Consider the following 16,597-nt stretch of genomic DNA (forward strand, 5'->3'; position numbering starts at 1 on the left):
TCATCTGTTGTTGGCAGTTATTAGTGACTAATACTACCATTACGACTCAAAAAGGAGTCACATCAATAAAACAAAGGATCTACAAAGGGAGGTTATCAAAAAATCATGCTTTTTGCAGGACACTTTAGGCAAGAAACCGCTATTTGCAGGGAAGAAGAAACATGACCGCTGCACTCCATACGGGTTCCGCAGCATTGAGATTCACTGCCCTCTGTAGGCCTATTTGCGTCACCTTGCGTGTTGGCCAATCTAATCGTTTTCAAATTTCGGTTCCACCTATCCCACTAGGAGCGAGTAGTTATGATGGTACCTAATTGTTGTAGGATCAAGCACAGGCCTTGTTCGCCTGCTGTCGCACCAGCAGTATAGGATCACTACACGGCGCCGACTTGAAGAAATCATTTAGCGTGCCGCTCTTCATTACAAAACCTGGTACAGTCTTAGTTACATGTGCACCTCAGCGAAATAACCCTGCCCCTTTCAGCTTGTACACTCGCGATGGGGAGTTTTTACTAATCGTACCGTTTCACTCACCATTTTCTTCTTTTACGTTCTGTCTGTATGTAGCCCCAGTTCACATGATCGGCGTATTTTACGCTCCAGATCTACAGTGAGGCAGCGTTTCATCGTCGCGTGGTCTCCTACCTGGAGTTTTCTTCATGTTTTCGTGCCTTTAGCTACACTATCACTTCTATTTCACGAAGGTGCGACTGGCGGACGCTAAAAACAATTGCAGCAGCGTATACACACACGTTGCTTGATACAATTGAAGACGTCCCATTCGCTCGGGTCCAGTTGGTGGAAACAACTGGCCGCCTGAATGAATGAACAAACGATGTGTAGAGTGCTTTTTGTTGGCGTTCTCTGTCATCAGTCTATCTGCATGCGTGTCGATCTGCCACCCAACCGTCGACTTGTATCTAGCATCGCCGAATTAAGTGGGCAGTGTCACTTATACGGACGCTTTCACGGTTTCAACGACGGCCCGAGAAGCTTCGCCAACAATAACAACAATTGATACCGACAAGAACAGCTCAGGTTCAAAACGGCGTTCAGTTACATACCTGACTGGTACTGTCAGCGGCTAACCAAGTATTGCCTGCGGCGCAACCCGATAACTGATAGATTGCGTGACGCTGCACCGGGTGCATTGGCGCGCTGGTACTATAACGACGCTGGCAATACCTTGTAACAGCTGGGTATTTTGTAAAATCAGCTTGAGTGCTGGCGTAGTTGCTGTTTAAATCATTGTGCCCCACATAGCGGTAATGACTGTATGTCGCCTGAAGGAACTGAACTTCCGAGGTGACATCTTACTTCAGCTTGAAGCTCACGAAGACAACAAGCAATTATGCGTAATCAGTTGAATTGTAGCTTTGAGAATTGTGAAAACGGACGCTGATCGCAATCGTTTGTCTTGGTTCCACCTTTGGAGCGTTGGGAGAGCTCAAAGTGAAAAAGAGATGCCAAGTTAAACACAAAATAGTAGTAATAATACAGTATAAAATAATAATTGTTTGAATATGGCGCGTTGCGGAGTTTTTCTTGATTTTACGGTAGCATAAGTTCAGCTTTATTAGCTAAAATTTTGACAAGCCTACCACATCACAACCATTTCGTAGACAGCAAACACGGCACGACATGACAAGTTCTCTGAGCAAGCCTCGGTCGAAATAGAAGCTAACACATATCATAGCATGAGACAGCTGCAAAAGCCGCACATAACTGCCAGCGACATCAGTACTGATCGCAGCAGAAACTGTAGTTCCTTTCCGCTAGCGAGTTCTTCCAAGGCTGAACTCGTTCGAACGTCCGTATGGGGCTGATTCGCTTAGTGTCGGATGAAACCAGGCTTCGTTTCTTGGCTCGAAAAGCTTGACCAAGTCATGAAGACGAGGCAATGTCCGGGAAGCGTCCTCCCCGGCAGCCCCTGTTCGGCTTGGACGGGGCAAGAGGGATGGCGACGTGACGTGCTTACCAACTTCGCGGTTTGTATCCCGCCACGTCGGCCTTATAGAAGAACACCCCATGTGTGGCTCGCTCCGCAGCGGACTGGCATGGTGTCCTCCTTTCGTTCAGCTTCCCAGCGACTTCGGGAGCCGCTTTCCTTCCCTTTCTTCTTGGATAACCAAGTCCTCAACCTCGACTCGCCATACCCTCGAGCTTCTCTCGAGTACCAAAGGAGTTTTGACGTTACAGTTTAAATCGTACCATGAAACTCTGACTAGAGGTAGAAGAAGGAAATTCAAAAACAATCATAAGTTTATATGTGATAAATTTGCGGTTCAGTTGAGAAAAGATGCATATACAACATATACATAGGTCTTTTTTGCGTAAGCTTAACGTTAATTCATTACCAACCTACGGATGGGTTTGTTAGAGCAAAAGTCGAAACATAAGAAAAATATTGTATTGCAATATACATTTAATATATTGTGATAAACTGTAAAATTTATTATGATAGAATAATATAAAGTTATTATTATTATTATTATTATTATTATTATTATTGTTATTATTATATGTATATATAAACTGTATTGAAGAAATTTAGATCTTTGGGAAGAAGTTTTTAATGCTTTGCAAAGTTGATCTATTAAGAACTTACAGACATCCAAACGCTCCATACAATCTTGTGAAGTTTCTATCTAACGTATCGCTATACAAAATTTAAAATTGACTGCCTTCAATTTGAGGTGGACATACTAACATAGCGAACACCTAGATCCCAATTCTGCAGTTGACTCAACATGTGATTGCCCATAGCACGTTTTACAAAATTGTACCGAAAACACTGAAGATGAAGAAGAAGAAGAAGAGCCGAAAAGAAAGTTTTTCAGAAACTACGTGAGCCCAAGACAATCAGACGTGTTTCTGCTTAAAGAAGATTTTCTCAGATATTATCAACGAAATATTTGTCTTGGACAACCCACTACCATAGTCGAGGCTTGGGCTGGTCTGTGCCGTCTGTCAAGGAAAGAATAGGCGAGATAATGATATCGAAAAGAATATAACACAGTGTCGGTGGTAATACTGCATAGATTCGGCCATAGACCGTATCCGCAATTGATATCGTGAGTCGTTTGCTGAAAAACCTAATCACGAGTCAACACGACTAATATAGTTATGCGACGACAAAAACAATCTACTTCACGCCACGCTTCAGTCATGGACCTGACTGAGACCAATGCAATCGAACGTGGGCTTCAGCCCCCGTATTCTCCTAACCTAAGTTTACGCGAAGTCGATTGCTTATGCATGCTAAAGAAAGTGGCGGGGGGCGTCGCTTATTCTTTTAAACAAGCTATCGGTAAAAAGGATAGGTATAATAATACAAATCACAAGTACATAGGCGTTCAGATACGTTCGACCGAACATACACTTTTTATAAACATTACGGAGAGAATACGCTATAGACATGTATTAAATTTAGAATGTTGGAGTTTCTCAATCCGGTAGGGGCATGTATTCCGGACAAAGGTTACATACGGATACTTGAATATAAAATGGCTTGCTACTTCCCCTTTTTAACTTTCTACGTAATAAGTTTTGCACGTGCTATTAACATTATAGATGACACTAACTGCAATGACAACTGGCTGAGGTTTCGCCGTTTGTTGTGCACGTCATAAAGATTGAAGGCACAGCCTGTGTCAGGAGCGACGTCTCTGATCAGAAGAAGGCAGCTGAGCTTGAACGCTCAACGAGAACACCGTCAGTTTCTATTTTATTATCATTACCATCGTTTGTCTATACGTATATTCAACCATACGAGTTAAGCTCTTAGAAACGTAAATGAAGTATACCATAGATGTTTGATGAGTCTTAGCATAATTTGTACGGAAAAGCTGCTAACTAGGCCGACAAAGCGGCCTGATAAACGAAGATAGTTGCAGCCTATAGAAAAAAAAGGAATTGTCATCATAATTGTACGATCGTATTGTCAACTACGTACCTCTGCATTGATGTGGTAAAACAACTAGTTTATAGAAGTACAGGAGCAAGATGATCTTGATTTTCTTTCAATAAATTGCTCTGTCTTCTTTCTCTCTTTCTTTTACCTATCAATAGCATAGCATCTTTTACCTATCGCCTTTGTATATTATATGTATACCCATGGGCAGGCGATTGTACATGAGGGCGATATCTGTAACGTGTAATTTTTAATGTATATCTATTGTTTGGTGCCTGTTCTATTCGCCGCCATCTATAATATACAGCCGTGATGGCATCGTATTATATTTCCCACGTTTATTACGGGTTCTTCTAGCTTGATATTTAACCAGAAAAGGTTAACTGATAGCTTAATAATAAGTAGCGAGCGATATTACTTGTATTTGAACTGCTACACAATGGGTTGTTGCTCCACGGTGGTTAGCCACATCACGGACTATCCAATACCGTGATCGCGTTTTTCTTGGCAGTGAGCTTGGCTTTGTCATTGTATATGGTGCTCGTTTTGTCAAGCTCAACGGTGGCCACGGTTCTGGTAGAAGAAGACAAGGCCAAACGGCAAGCACAACGCAGGATTAAGATACCGGTAACTCGGTTGAAACAGAGCCGAAGCGGGCGTCATAACTGCGACGCCTTTACGTTAACAACAAACCAAAAGGCAACATGCACTAGTACGGCCAGCTAGAGCTGTTGTTGTCATATTAACGACCCGCGGTCGCCAGCGCCAACAAATTTCTTCCATTTGGTATTTCGCCCAGAGTGAACCCCCGCAGCTAACACTAGCACCCTTGTTTTCGTTTCAGCTTCTTCACTAAAGATAGCTTGTTGATTTCAAATGTATTATTTTTGTCTAACAGTCATACACGTTGTTTTGTTGACTTTCGTCATCACCTTGTGCTTGCCGACTACCGCACTTCTCATGTCTCACGTAAACGGTGTAAACTTAGGTTCTGTCGGACCATTTTATTGTATCGGAAATTCGTTCTCCGGTATAGTCAATCCGGATCATCAAGATGTGCTACGAGATCAGGCACACCTAGCACTTCTTGTGATTCTAGAATTGCGACAGGATACATTTGTACTCTGCACTTGCACATATTGTTTAAGATACCTAAAGCTCGTTTGTTTACATTGAAAAAACAAAAGATTAATAACTTATTTACTTTCGCATGGTTCAGTAATATTATGTTTGTGTTCACCACAGTCGCGTGGGAATATTCAAATGAGGGTTAGCTTCACATTTGTTCGTTACTTCTAGAAAGTTTCTGTGCGTCGATTCATTCTATAGGCTTAATATAGAGAAAAAAAAACTTCAGCTAGTTTAACTGCGGTGAACATGCAGCTGAATCGACCGGGTTCAAGACTCAGCTCCAAGTTCACTATTATTATGCTTCGGAGCAACACATCAGACCCAGAACGGAGATAGATATTGCATCCGAATGGATAGATCTTGATCAAAGTTCAGCTGTGTTGTTTCCTGATTAGGTAGCATTCTCTGTTCACCTAAAATAGCCTTTTACTGACTGATGGGCTAGAAAAAAAAGCAACAGGCTCAGATCATCGTGGCTCTTTTGAGCAGTTACAATTCGGTACTTCAAACGATGCCATTTACCGCTTTTGTGGGCACATTTACACACTTATGAGTAATGAGCACAGTCAATTATTACAGTTGGGTTTGAACAATCTTAATTGCAAGAAGGCTAAAAGTCTCATTGTATTTATAGTTACCAAAAAAAAAACATCGTTATCGGACAAGACTAAACCAACAGCAGCGGCACCTTGCGACAGGGTTCTGTAATAACGGTTTCCATCTCAACCTTCACGTCGGGTTGGACCAGGGTCCATTTGCCCGCCTGTCTATCCGTGCCGATGTCGACGACATCGCGGCCGTTAGCTATCGCGCAGCCCCCCTTTGCGGATCACTTAATCTCGTGGATATATTTATCATCACTCACTTAGCCAACAGTCAGTCACATCAACCACAGAAAGCTAAAGAGCTGACAGTTATTTGCCACTCCCTCTAATCGAGGTGCAGGGATGAGGAAGAAGCAAAAAGAGAACTGTACTCATATGATTAAATAATACAGCTCATCTACGATCCGGATTCTCGCGCCTGCGATATCTTCGCTCCGGCATGGGGTACTCGCTGCCTAAGCGAACAGCAGTAAAAGCAAACCCAAGTCAGTACCAACCCCCGAACAAGAAGGTGTCCGTAGAGGGGTCTTTATAATAGCTGGCTAGCAACTACTGCCTGCCCATCAGTCTTCTGTCTCGTTGTAGCTCAGGCCGGGGCTCTTTTCAGCATGGGGCTATCTGAACAGCGAAAGTGAACCCGTTGCTCCGGCGATCTAGCCATATAGAATAGAAACGACGATAGATCCTTCCAAAGTGGCACGGAACAGCTAACTGTTTGTATGGCGATTTTATTACTGCCACTAACAGCGTAACTATATTGATCTTATCATATTAACTATGTGTCTCAGATCGAATGCGTCAAAAAGGGTGACCGTAACGCATTGGCTCAGCGGACAATGGAAGGCACAGTTGTCTTCCGAAGTGTGCAGTAATGTGTTACATATAGTATAATCGAAGTTCCGCGGTGCAAGGACCAACGTGATGTCCTAAATGGACATGCTGCGATAGGGGCTTGCTTCTTATGCGGTAAATGCTTGCGTATTTCCTCATATGAAACAAGTTCACGCTAACACACATATCAGCACCCCCGCCTCGAGCATAAAAACGTCACAAACGAAGTTATAGTATATATTTACTACTTTCAATGAGCCGATCTGAGGAGAAACAACACACTCAGATTTGATTCCTTTATAATGTACGCTGACATCGTACACCTTACCCTGTGCCCATATCAGATGCTGGCAATGCACTGTATATGTCTGTATGAAACGAATTCAGGGGTTTTTTATCGGCGTCAGCGGTGCCACCCGCCAACAGCCGCGGTACCTTGCAGCTGGACCCTCGGGTGCCGTCACCGCACTACCCGCTCTAAACCGCAGTCATGTCAATGTACCATAGGTACACTTTCACCTGTCTTCTTTTCCTCAACTATTGCTAATTTGCATTTGTCTAGCGGGAGATACGTAAGAATCAGTGAGCAAAAATTATGCACGATGCGTTCAAGTTGTGTGGCGTCCGTAAACTCTTGCGGTGCCGGCAGTTACCATGAACGATAGTCATTAATTACGGCGAAATTAATTATTATATAATTACTTATATTAATGTTACTACCATTATTATTAGCTGGTTCAGCGCTAGGCTTTACTCTTGTGGTTTGTGCGCTGAGCGCTGTTCTAGCTGCACCAACTCGATGATCGCATATTACTAATAGTATAACAGAAGGAGGGACTTTTCCGTTGTCGCATTAGTTGTTATAACAATACTAGTAGTTGTTGTTATGGTTGATAGAAAAATCCTGTGCCGTCCTGTTTATGGCAATGGGGGGCCGAACTGGTAGCGCCAGCAGCGGAAGTGGCAGACAGAGGCGGTTGCGGTGTCTTTCACGGGGTGAAAGGTCTTGGACCTCTTCAGCTTTTTCGTTGCCACTGCCGCAGGGGTGCGCTGTTTTTTCGGTTGCTGTTACTGCCGCCGTCGCCGTTATCATCTTCACTAGCTACTCGCAATACACTCGTATTCCAAGGTACTGACTGCGCTACCCTTACTCGTGATAGGCCTGGCTGCTGCCCTTCGGCCGTGGGCTGGTCAGTCGATCTATCGATCGATCGATACACCGTGCGCCGAAGGGCCACGAAGATTCCGCGCGTACAAAGGCGCCGTTGCGGCGCGTAGATCCAAAGCGTGATTTCTGTATTAACCAGTTTTGTTTCGTTCGTCAATCGATACCATTAATGGAAGAACCCAAAATAAAAACAACAACAGGATAACGGCGCTTAACGCAAGCGACGCGTTGCCAGAAACGGGGGATCACTCGTATCGCAGGTACAGCTACAGAGCGACTAGAGGTAGAAAGAAGGTCATATTTACGTCGATTTGAGTGAGTTGGGTTGGCGGCATAGAACAGCCCAAGATCCACAATGGGGTCACGAGGAAAAACAGACAAAGTGAGAGTAGCTATGCAAAGACTGGACGTCGCGATCTTCCGTTGCTTTTTGTGAGAACAAGCCGAACGAAGCAACTTTGTTGGCCATATTTGCGTGACCTATTATAGGCCATTTTGTATTTAAGCAAGCGGCGCCAATTTCAATAGGACTTTTAAAATTTGTGGACTTACTTATTGCGCCAGAATTGAGTGTCAATCTATTATACTATGATTTGGAGATTATAATATCAAATTGGCCAGTTAATGTTTCGCCGAAACTTTGCAATGCTATAAAACGATACTGGCAGTTGTTGTTATTGCCACGAGGGTCAACGTTGAAAAGAAAATTTCAGAGGTGGCTACGACATACTGGAATAAAAAAGAAAGACCTTTGCTTTATCTGACAGTACAGTTGCGCGTATAGCTCAACATTGGTCGATATGGATACATGATATTAAAAGCGTACTGATATATCTGCCGTAGCCACAGCCTCAGCGAATCTTTTCTAGTTGCTCGTCTCAATACCTGAATTGCGTTCTCACCGTCGGACTTCACCACGACATCATTAGCACCTCGTTGGATATTATCAGATTGTTGTTCACAAGAGGAACGTCGAAGAAATTATTAGATCGTGGAATCTCGACCAGGGAGCGCTTGCTTGCGAACCTGACGACTGCTGTTAGCATGACATATTGTCTGACTCTACGCTTTTGAATTCGTATCACCGATCTTGCCGTTCACGGGCCCGATGATCGGCTGCGATGTCTCTTCGGCGACGTCTTCACCATCTTCAACAGGGACGGCATCTGCAACAGCGACCGGCCAGCGGACACCATCAGCCCAGCGCCAAACACAGTCAGCCGGCAACAATATAATCTCGCGATCGTTTCTCGCATACGCTCATTGGCATGTACCGTCTGGTGTCGAGTCGGTGTGTTGTTGCGCTCTATCTTCGAGCGTGTGAAAGCGTTCGACAGAGCTCCACATTGGCCTTGACCAGTATTTCGATATCAATTCTGCTGATATACCCTACGATATATTCGAGAGTTGAGGCCAATAATGGCCATCATGGAGTCATTCATCCGAAAAGGAGCGGTCATCACGGCACGTACTTGCTATCGTTGATAGGGAAGACCGCAACGACGACCCTACGCGGCTTGTGGTGGCAGGTTGGCCAAACATCATCCAGTCTTCGCCGCCAGCCAAGATTGTCTTGGCCAAAAACTATTACTGACTAGGCCCAGCGCTGACATTTCAACATTATTAATGAACGATCCAACTCATCGAGATGCGTTTTATAAAATGCGATTATGATTGTCCTAACTGTTCGAATACGTTTGATTGTTGAACACATGTTTAACATAATAGCTCGCGCCGTACAATTTTCAGTGTTCAATGTATATGTGTAATGTAATGTATATAATGTATGTAACGCATGTATGTATGTCTATCTATAAAATTATGCCAATTGATACGTTAATTTCTCTGCCCTCACTTAAACTAAAAACTGCTTAGATAGAGCAGACAGGGTTTGACATTTTAAAGTTTGTACACTTTATAATCTTTTTTTCTGTATTTTACATTGTATTTAAATGCAATAAAAAAGACAAATAAGTGAGCTATATAAAAATAGCATTTGTGGGTGCCCTGAGGTATGATTGAGCAAAAAACAAAAGCAAAGATAGCATTCAGTGCTTCATTTTCAAGTTCATCACTTGCATGCATGAGTTATTTAGCCTTTAGGCTCTAGCCGAACCTCTTCATTCTGAAAACCATATAAACGGCTTTCAGTTTGCGTTCCCTTATTAGCACTTGAAGTTTATACAACTGTACATATAATCGTCGGCATTAAAGTATACTTTAAATACGTTTACGCCTGCAAATATGGTCAGCGGCCTCCACCTATGGGCCGAATCGACCTAGGTGGACGCCGGGCCGTCTTCTTGAGGGTCGTACATGTATGACAATCTTTGTTAGTTAATGCCAAGCACCTACCGCTACTGGCTGGCATCACTGACTGACGCGTATTATGTAAAGACGCATTGTATGTTATATATCGGGTACCATAGAATCACCGGTTAAATCCGGCGCTTTCAACATACAGCTTAAAGATACCATCCGTGTATTTTGTAACTGCTATCGTTCGAATAAACAAAACCAATAACATCAATTAGCAGATCACTGGTTCTCCCATCGTCGAGCTTCTTCTATTGGAAGATATATGCGGAAATAAAAAAGGATTGTTCATTCATGCCAGAAGGATCACTACAGATGTGGGTGTACAAGCTAAAAAACCTCAGTCACACTGCAGCGGCGTCATGTACAAGCGGTCCACTGGACAGATCGACAAACTAAGTGCACGATATTCATTTTGTTGTTCGGTTACGTTCCCATTTGCCACTCCTCGGCGTCAAACGTGGGTTTGTGATCTGCGGGTGGGCTGAGTGGATAACAGTTTGAGCCAAGCTAAGATACGAACGTCACCGTAATAGCGACTACGCTCCCGCCGCGACGATTTGCCGAATCTCTCCGTATATCGCCAGTATCGGCGATACGATGTGGATGATACTGTGTGCGGAATAAAGGCAAAAGCAAAAACAGGTGTTAAAAGAATGCTTTCATAACAGAAGCCATCTCAACAGATTAAGGAAGACCCCACTGAAAAACATGCACGAGACGAGTGTATGATTAATGAAAACCTAATTCTGCCCCACCTAAATTGGGGTTCACTTTAAACACTGAACAGCACCACAATGAGAACAACCGCAACAAGTGTAAATGTACCAGCGTCTTTCCCGTGCTCAGTACAATCAAGGAACGAAAACGAACGTCAGGATGTTCGGGACACCGTCTGAATGGGTAGTGGCTAATGTGTAACGGTAATTCGATTTGCAAAAATTCTGTTTTGTACTCATTAAATATATATTGAACAAGCACCAGTGTATGAAGCACATTACTAATAGATTATTAATAATTTTATTATTTAAAACGAATAGGCCGATTCAGCTATACAGACCTTTGTTTTTTTTTTAATACCATTATTAATAACCTGCCCTCTACACGTGATTTTAGCACGAATCTTCAATACTTTTGCGTTCAAGTCCGCAGAGCGGAAGCACTGCCGAAATTTATATATATATATATATATATATATATATATATATACAGCCAATAGCCATATTTCATATTTCCAATATAACTAACTTCATTAGTGTTCATCGAAATATAGAAGCGGATAACATGTAAAGGTCGTGCTAACTATAATCATCTGAGTTACCTCATCGAAGGGAACAAATTTTTTTCGCGTATTGACACTGGGCTCTTTCATGTCGCATTATAAACGTTTCACGGTAGATTGACTACTGAAGATCCTTGAAAAATATCAGATTTTTTTTTGATGTGATAGAAAAAGTAGGCATTTATATATAAACGTGGAAATTCAGAGATTCACCGTTCAGATATGACATAAGATTGGAGGTCGACTTCGCTTAGCTGAAACTGCACCACTGTTTCGTTTATCGCCATCGCCTGTAGCTTCCCTAGTTAGAGGAAAGACCTTTGGTGCTCAGTGGATTCTCAATGGATTTCCTCATCGATCTTGGTGTGAGGCACAATGCAAATACCGAGCTAGGATTGCAACAACGAAGATGTGGTCCTATACTACATACAGCTCAAACCAATCTATATAGCTTCTATCGACAGTAGCTGTACGCAGGCAATTCCCCATAAAGTGTACGTTTTTTTTGTCTGTTATTTTGAAAACGATCGCCATGTACGCGCAGGTATTGGATAGAATGTTCCGCATAAACAGATGTATTGACCATGAGTATTAAACACATATAGAAAAATGTTGTGCCTGAGCTGTTAAACTGCCAGGGCATCAGACTTGAGCTGGCGTCTGGACAGAGTACAAGAGCAACAATGGCGCGTGCACATGGGAGACTTTGGTTGTTATCTGTAGACGTAACGCCTTCCGTATGGATGCCGTCAGTTATTATTTACAATAAATAGTAGATTAGTGAATCCATAGCGTTTATGCTTTAGTTTGTAGTTTATGTATGCTTTAGCTATAGTTTTACGCATTGAACACTGTCTTTATTAAGATAGGTACTTGAAGAGGCGGCCGCGATCGGAGTGTAGCAGAACAGATCTACAAAAGCCCACCTGCCGTACCAGATAAGTTGCTGAACTTTGGTGATGAACTTCATTGTGGAATCGACCTAGAAAACCGCACCAGGACAACTGAGTTTTAATGTACATGTCACGCAATTAAATCACAATATAACGCACGTACCTGTTCGAAATGCACGTGTACCGCGCTAAGAAGCGTAACATTGGTTCAGTTTCCTCTCAATAACTAGGCCTCGAATAACTAGTACCACTCGAACGTGGGTCACATCAGGCAGAACAGGCAACGGCAACGGCGCCTGAAGCATTCTCATGCCAGTTATTGTTCTGTAAACGATCGAAAACTTTTACCTATACTTCGATTAGCCATTTAACAGCGTTGTTTCACCTGGTTTGCGAGCGGCTGTTGATCAGCGCATAGGGATATAACCACATACCGTACTATTCTGGCAGTAAGTAAAAAACGTAAGTTAGCAACAACGAAACGGCCAAGTTAAATGTTTTCGTATTGTTTCGACCTGACCAGCCCGCAACGAGTTGCTGAGTAGGAAATGGATAGACGGACAAACAAACTCATCTAGGCCGCAGTCAACGCGTGCTCAGCTTTTTTCAACGGGAGATGAATAACCGCATCATCCAGCAGCTGCGAGCGCTCTACTACATGGCTGTGTGGCTAGCTGATCGGACCAGTCTAGTTTAGCCGGTTCAATACGTTCAGTCATTAATCAGATACGTATCTATACGTCCCTGCGTTCCGCTTTTCGCCTTGCCAATACATACGTGTTCAGCTACGACACATTAATAATAATGATAGTAATCATAATAGCGAAAAGAGATTATACAGCAATAGAAATAAAGATCTGACTCGACAGGAAGCTGCAGGGAAGAACCTCGGAAGAGATCAACGAATGATGATGATGATGGTGGCAACAATAAGCTCCTTGCTGAATATATTCTCGATATCATTTTGTTAGAGGGGAATCGATAAATAGATGTTTTACAGTTTAGACATTCCGTCGGACGGCTGGCTCTCAGCAAAAAAACGAAATCTGTCTATGCCCGGATTCGAACCTCAGCCACGATGCATCCCGAAGATTAGCAGGCAAACGCGTTACCCACTAAGCCACTCAAGCACGCTGGCTCCTATTTTCACACTAAAAAAAAAAAAGAAAAAAATGTGACCAGAGTAAATAGAACGCTGTCGAGACACTGAGACGTGCAAGTTCATGCATGCAAGTCACATACCTATTGTAGTAAGATAAATATATGGAAAATTAATAAATGTCAAGGGTAGCCAACGTTACTATTGTTGCCACTACGTCGATGAATCTGACGTAACTAGAAATTCAAGTATGCTCCGGTGATACATTTTATAAATAGTTGGCTTTGTTATTATAATGTAATTTTATTAACTAAATGCTGCTACAGTCTAATCGTAATGTGGAGTTTTTGTGTACGTTGCCCTCGGAACGGCGGGTACTCTGAGCACGTTCTACTCAAGTTACCCATATTTTCATAAGTACGAAATGTTATACCGTGGAACGAAGTTCATACGGCTGTTAAACGCATGCTCGACGTACACCAGTTAAATTGGACCTTTTTATTAAAATAAGAAATCGCTTTGGGCATTTCTCGCCGAGTACTATATCCGGCGAGCCATAATCAATGATCATCGTTTCACTATCTGAATACCAATACGAAGCCCTGAAGATGTCAATCAAATTCTAAGAGTAGCCGACAACACGCCATATTCTAACCTATAATGGGTATGTGGTATTTTTTTCGGTTACTATCCCCTCCTGAGCCTAGATTGCTCACGAAACGAGAGTATTTCTCGACGTCGGGTCCTTTTTGAGTCCTGTTAGTTTATTCGGCCTCTACTGGGCGTTTAAGCAAACTTCCTAGTCTTTACCGACTATCTAAAAAAAACCAACAGCTTTAGGATACACTCCTGAGAGAAGCGAGCTATGGGTGTGAATCTTTTTAAACCGCTGGTAACGCTGTTGCTGCTGATATTGCCTCAACCGCCCCCTTTCTCTATTGAAGGTTCGAAGTCCTCAACGGTGCGAAGTGGCGGGAGGCAAAGCAATTGTGAAGCATGAGGTGATGAATGCTACACAACGGCAGCGGTCGCAGTCGAAGATGAAGTGTCTTCTTGCGTGAATGCGGGCAATGCCACTACTGGCGGGGATGCATAAAAGTGTGGGTGAGTAAGGGCTGCATGTAGGTTAGCCTCGTGTACAGAGGCTATGGTACGATATCGAATGCATTTTGTAGCACGCAGGAGCAGCAACATTGCATGAGGTATGGGTTTATATAGATGTGGGAGCGCCAAAGTCGCGCGTGCAAGAATGTATCTATAGCCAACTATATATGCGAGTTCAAGCGTTTACTTCAAAGAAAGAGTCTGGAGGCTAAGAGGACCAGTTCCACGTAGACCGGGCAGGGAAACCTTTATTGATAGCCAACAAACACGACTAGATTCCCCAGATCGAAGCGGCCGTGACAGACCGTCGGTGACGCGTCAGGAAGCGGTCTAGATGTTTGCTCTGGAGCAGGTAAAAGAAAATTCGAGTCACCCTACTCGTCTCTGATAACTTCAGTCGCATCCCATCTTTCCCCTCCTTGTTTCGTGCACCATAATAAGGACCATCGTCATAATATAATAACATACGTGAGGATCTCGTCTATATACCGAATCAAAACACTGTCAGCTACTGCATGTATGTGTTGTAGATTTGGAAAATAGAGAAAATACTACATACATATATATATATATATATATATAGAGTATTTTGCCTGTTTCCATATATATAATCAAGCTCATATCTGGTACATATATAGAAGTGAACACTCATACTTTAGCATAGTTAAATATGTTTATTTATATATATTGCAGAAAATGAAAAAGACGCAACTTATACATGCGGCCCGTAGTTGACACCTCTTCTTAATGTAACTGCTACAAATATGTCGCTTTTCTTTCGGCGTCCTAATTGTTGCAGGAGTTGTTCGCTGCTGCTGTCGATATAATCATCATTAAGGACGTACCTCTTTAAATAGCGACTATTGGCGACGGCCGATGTTCAACTGACCTAGTTAGAATGTTGGCCTGCATCTCTTTTCAGCATATCTCAGACGAGTATCAGGAGGCTGCGCGCATAATTCGAAAGTTATCTATAAGGAACTAATAACTGTCACGTATATAACTAAACGATATGTAATACCACAGTTATTAAATTAAGAAAGCGATTTGTTGTTTAAAAAGTACAGATACATGGTGTTGAGAATGTAGAACGGGTACCACTTCTTAGCACACAATGTAATATAACTGGCCGGCTTGAAGGGCCTCTTAAAAGATTCATTCATATATCCGATGCTTTAAAAATGTCCAATGTAAATTCAAGCTTGTATTGAATATAAAATAGTATGTACTATATCAGCGAACTTTCTTGCATTACACATAGTCGACGCCGGCCCAGGACACGTCGTCGTAATTCTATCCTAAACAGGTCTAATAGCAATTGTTTTAAATCTTCATCCTTTTTCCAAGGCAAGTTTCCAGAGGCAAGTTTCCTGGTGGTGGCCACCCCAAGATAGACCGATTCCGTCTTCCTTTGCGCGATAGTGTTTAAAGTACTAAACTAATGCAGAGATCTTTCAGTATGTCGATGACCGTTCAGTATTGCTATATATATATATATATATATATATACAGCCGGGTCTGATTCGCCGGGGACTAGCCACCATACTACCTGAGGTTCCCACTCTTCGCAATATTTCGTTCCAAAATATATACGACGCATTTTACACTAATTTAAGTGAACGGAGTCTGTTCTGTTCAGCGCGAAGACAGGCACACAGAAATACATATTCATATCACCATATAGAATAGGACATGTGTAGGAAAGCGAACGACGACAAAGGTAGTAACTCAGATGAACCGGCTCAGGAGAAGGCAGACAATGAAGGCAAGTCCCTCCTGTATCTGCATGCGTGTTCGCCTCTGTATATATGCCATGAGCTATACGAGAATGAAGCAGAGTCAATTTTCATTCTGTCGAATCCTTTCCTCGAGCATCCTTGCATCAGTTACCTCAAAGCGACGAGAAGGAAACAGTCGTCAGAGACAGGTGGGCAACAGATGCCGTGCTCCTGTACAGATGCTGCCTGTCGAGGTCCATTCATGAGCTGAACGAGTTGCCTGTCACTGGATGATCATTTACATTCAACTAAGGTTACCTAGGCCACGAACGGCATCCCGTGGACTGTGCTGGAGCATATTGTAGCCAGTACCGCCCGTACGACTAGTAGACAAAATATAATAGCAGCATCTTCCCGGAAGCAGTGCTCTTCCTAGCTAGCGGAAAAGGATATGCAACCAAAAGTGCAATGTATGCTGTTGTGCCTGCCTACGGCGCCTTCTCACCATCCTCCCTCGTGCTCACTTATCAAACAGTT

At 42.9% G+C, this 16,597-nt stretch overlaps 1 protein-coding gene across 1 annotated transcript in view; it reads left to right on the forward strand.

Annotated features, from left to right (window-relative positions):
• The window catches only part of LOC111246598 (uncharacterized), a 33,103-nt gene extending 17,566 nt beyond the window's left edge, over positions 1-15,537 (forward strand). Inside the window, exons 6-7 of the mRNA XM_086982608.1 lie at positions 14,183-14,342; positions 15,142-15,537. The gene's annotated coding sequence lies outside the window, so the exon portion shown is untranslated. The remainder of the gene's footprint in view (positions 1-14,182; positions 14,343-15,141) is intronic.
• The last annotated feature ends 1,060 nt before the right edge of the window (positions 15,538-16,597 follow it).

Source organism: Varroa destructor, unplaced genomic scaffold (genome assembly GCF_002443255.2).
Source record: "Varroa destructor unplaced genomic scaffold, Vdes_3.0 BEIS01000003.1, whole genome shotgun sequence".
NCBI lineage: Eukaryota > Metazoa > Arthropoda > Arachnida > Mesostigmata > Varroidae > Varroa > Varroa destructor.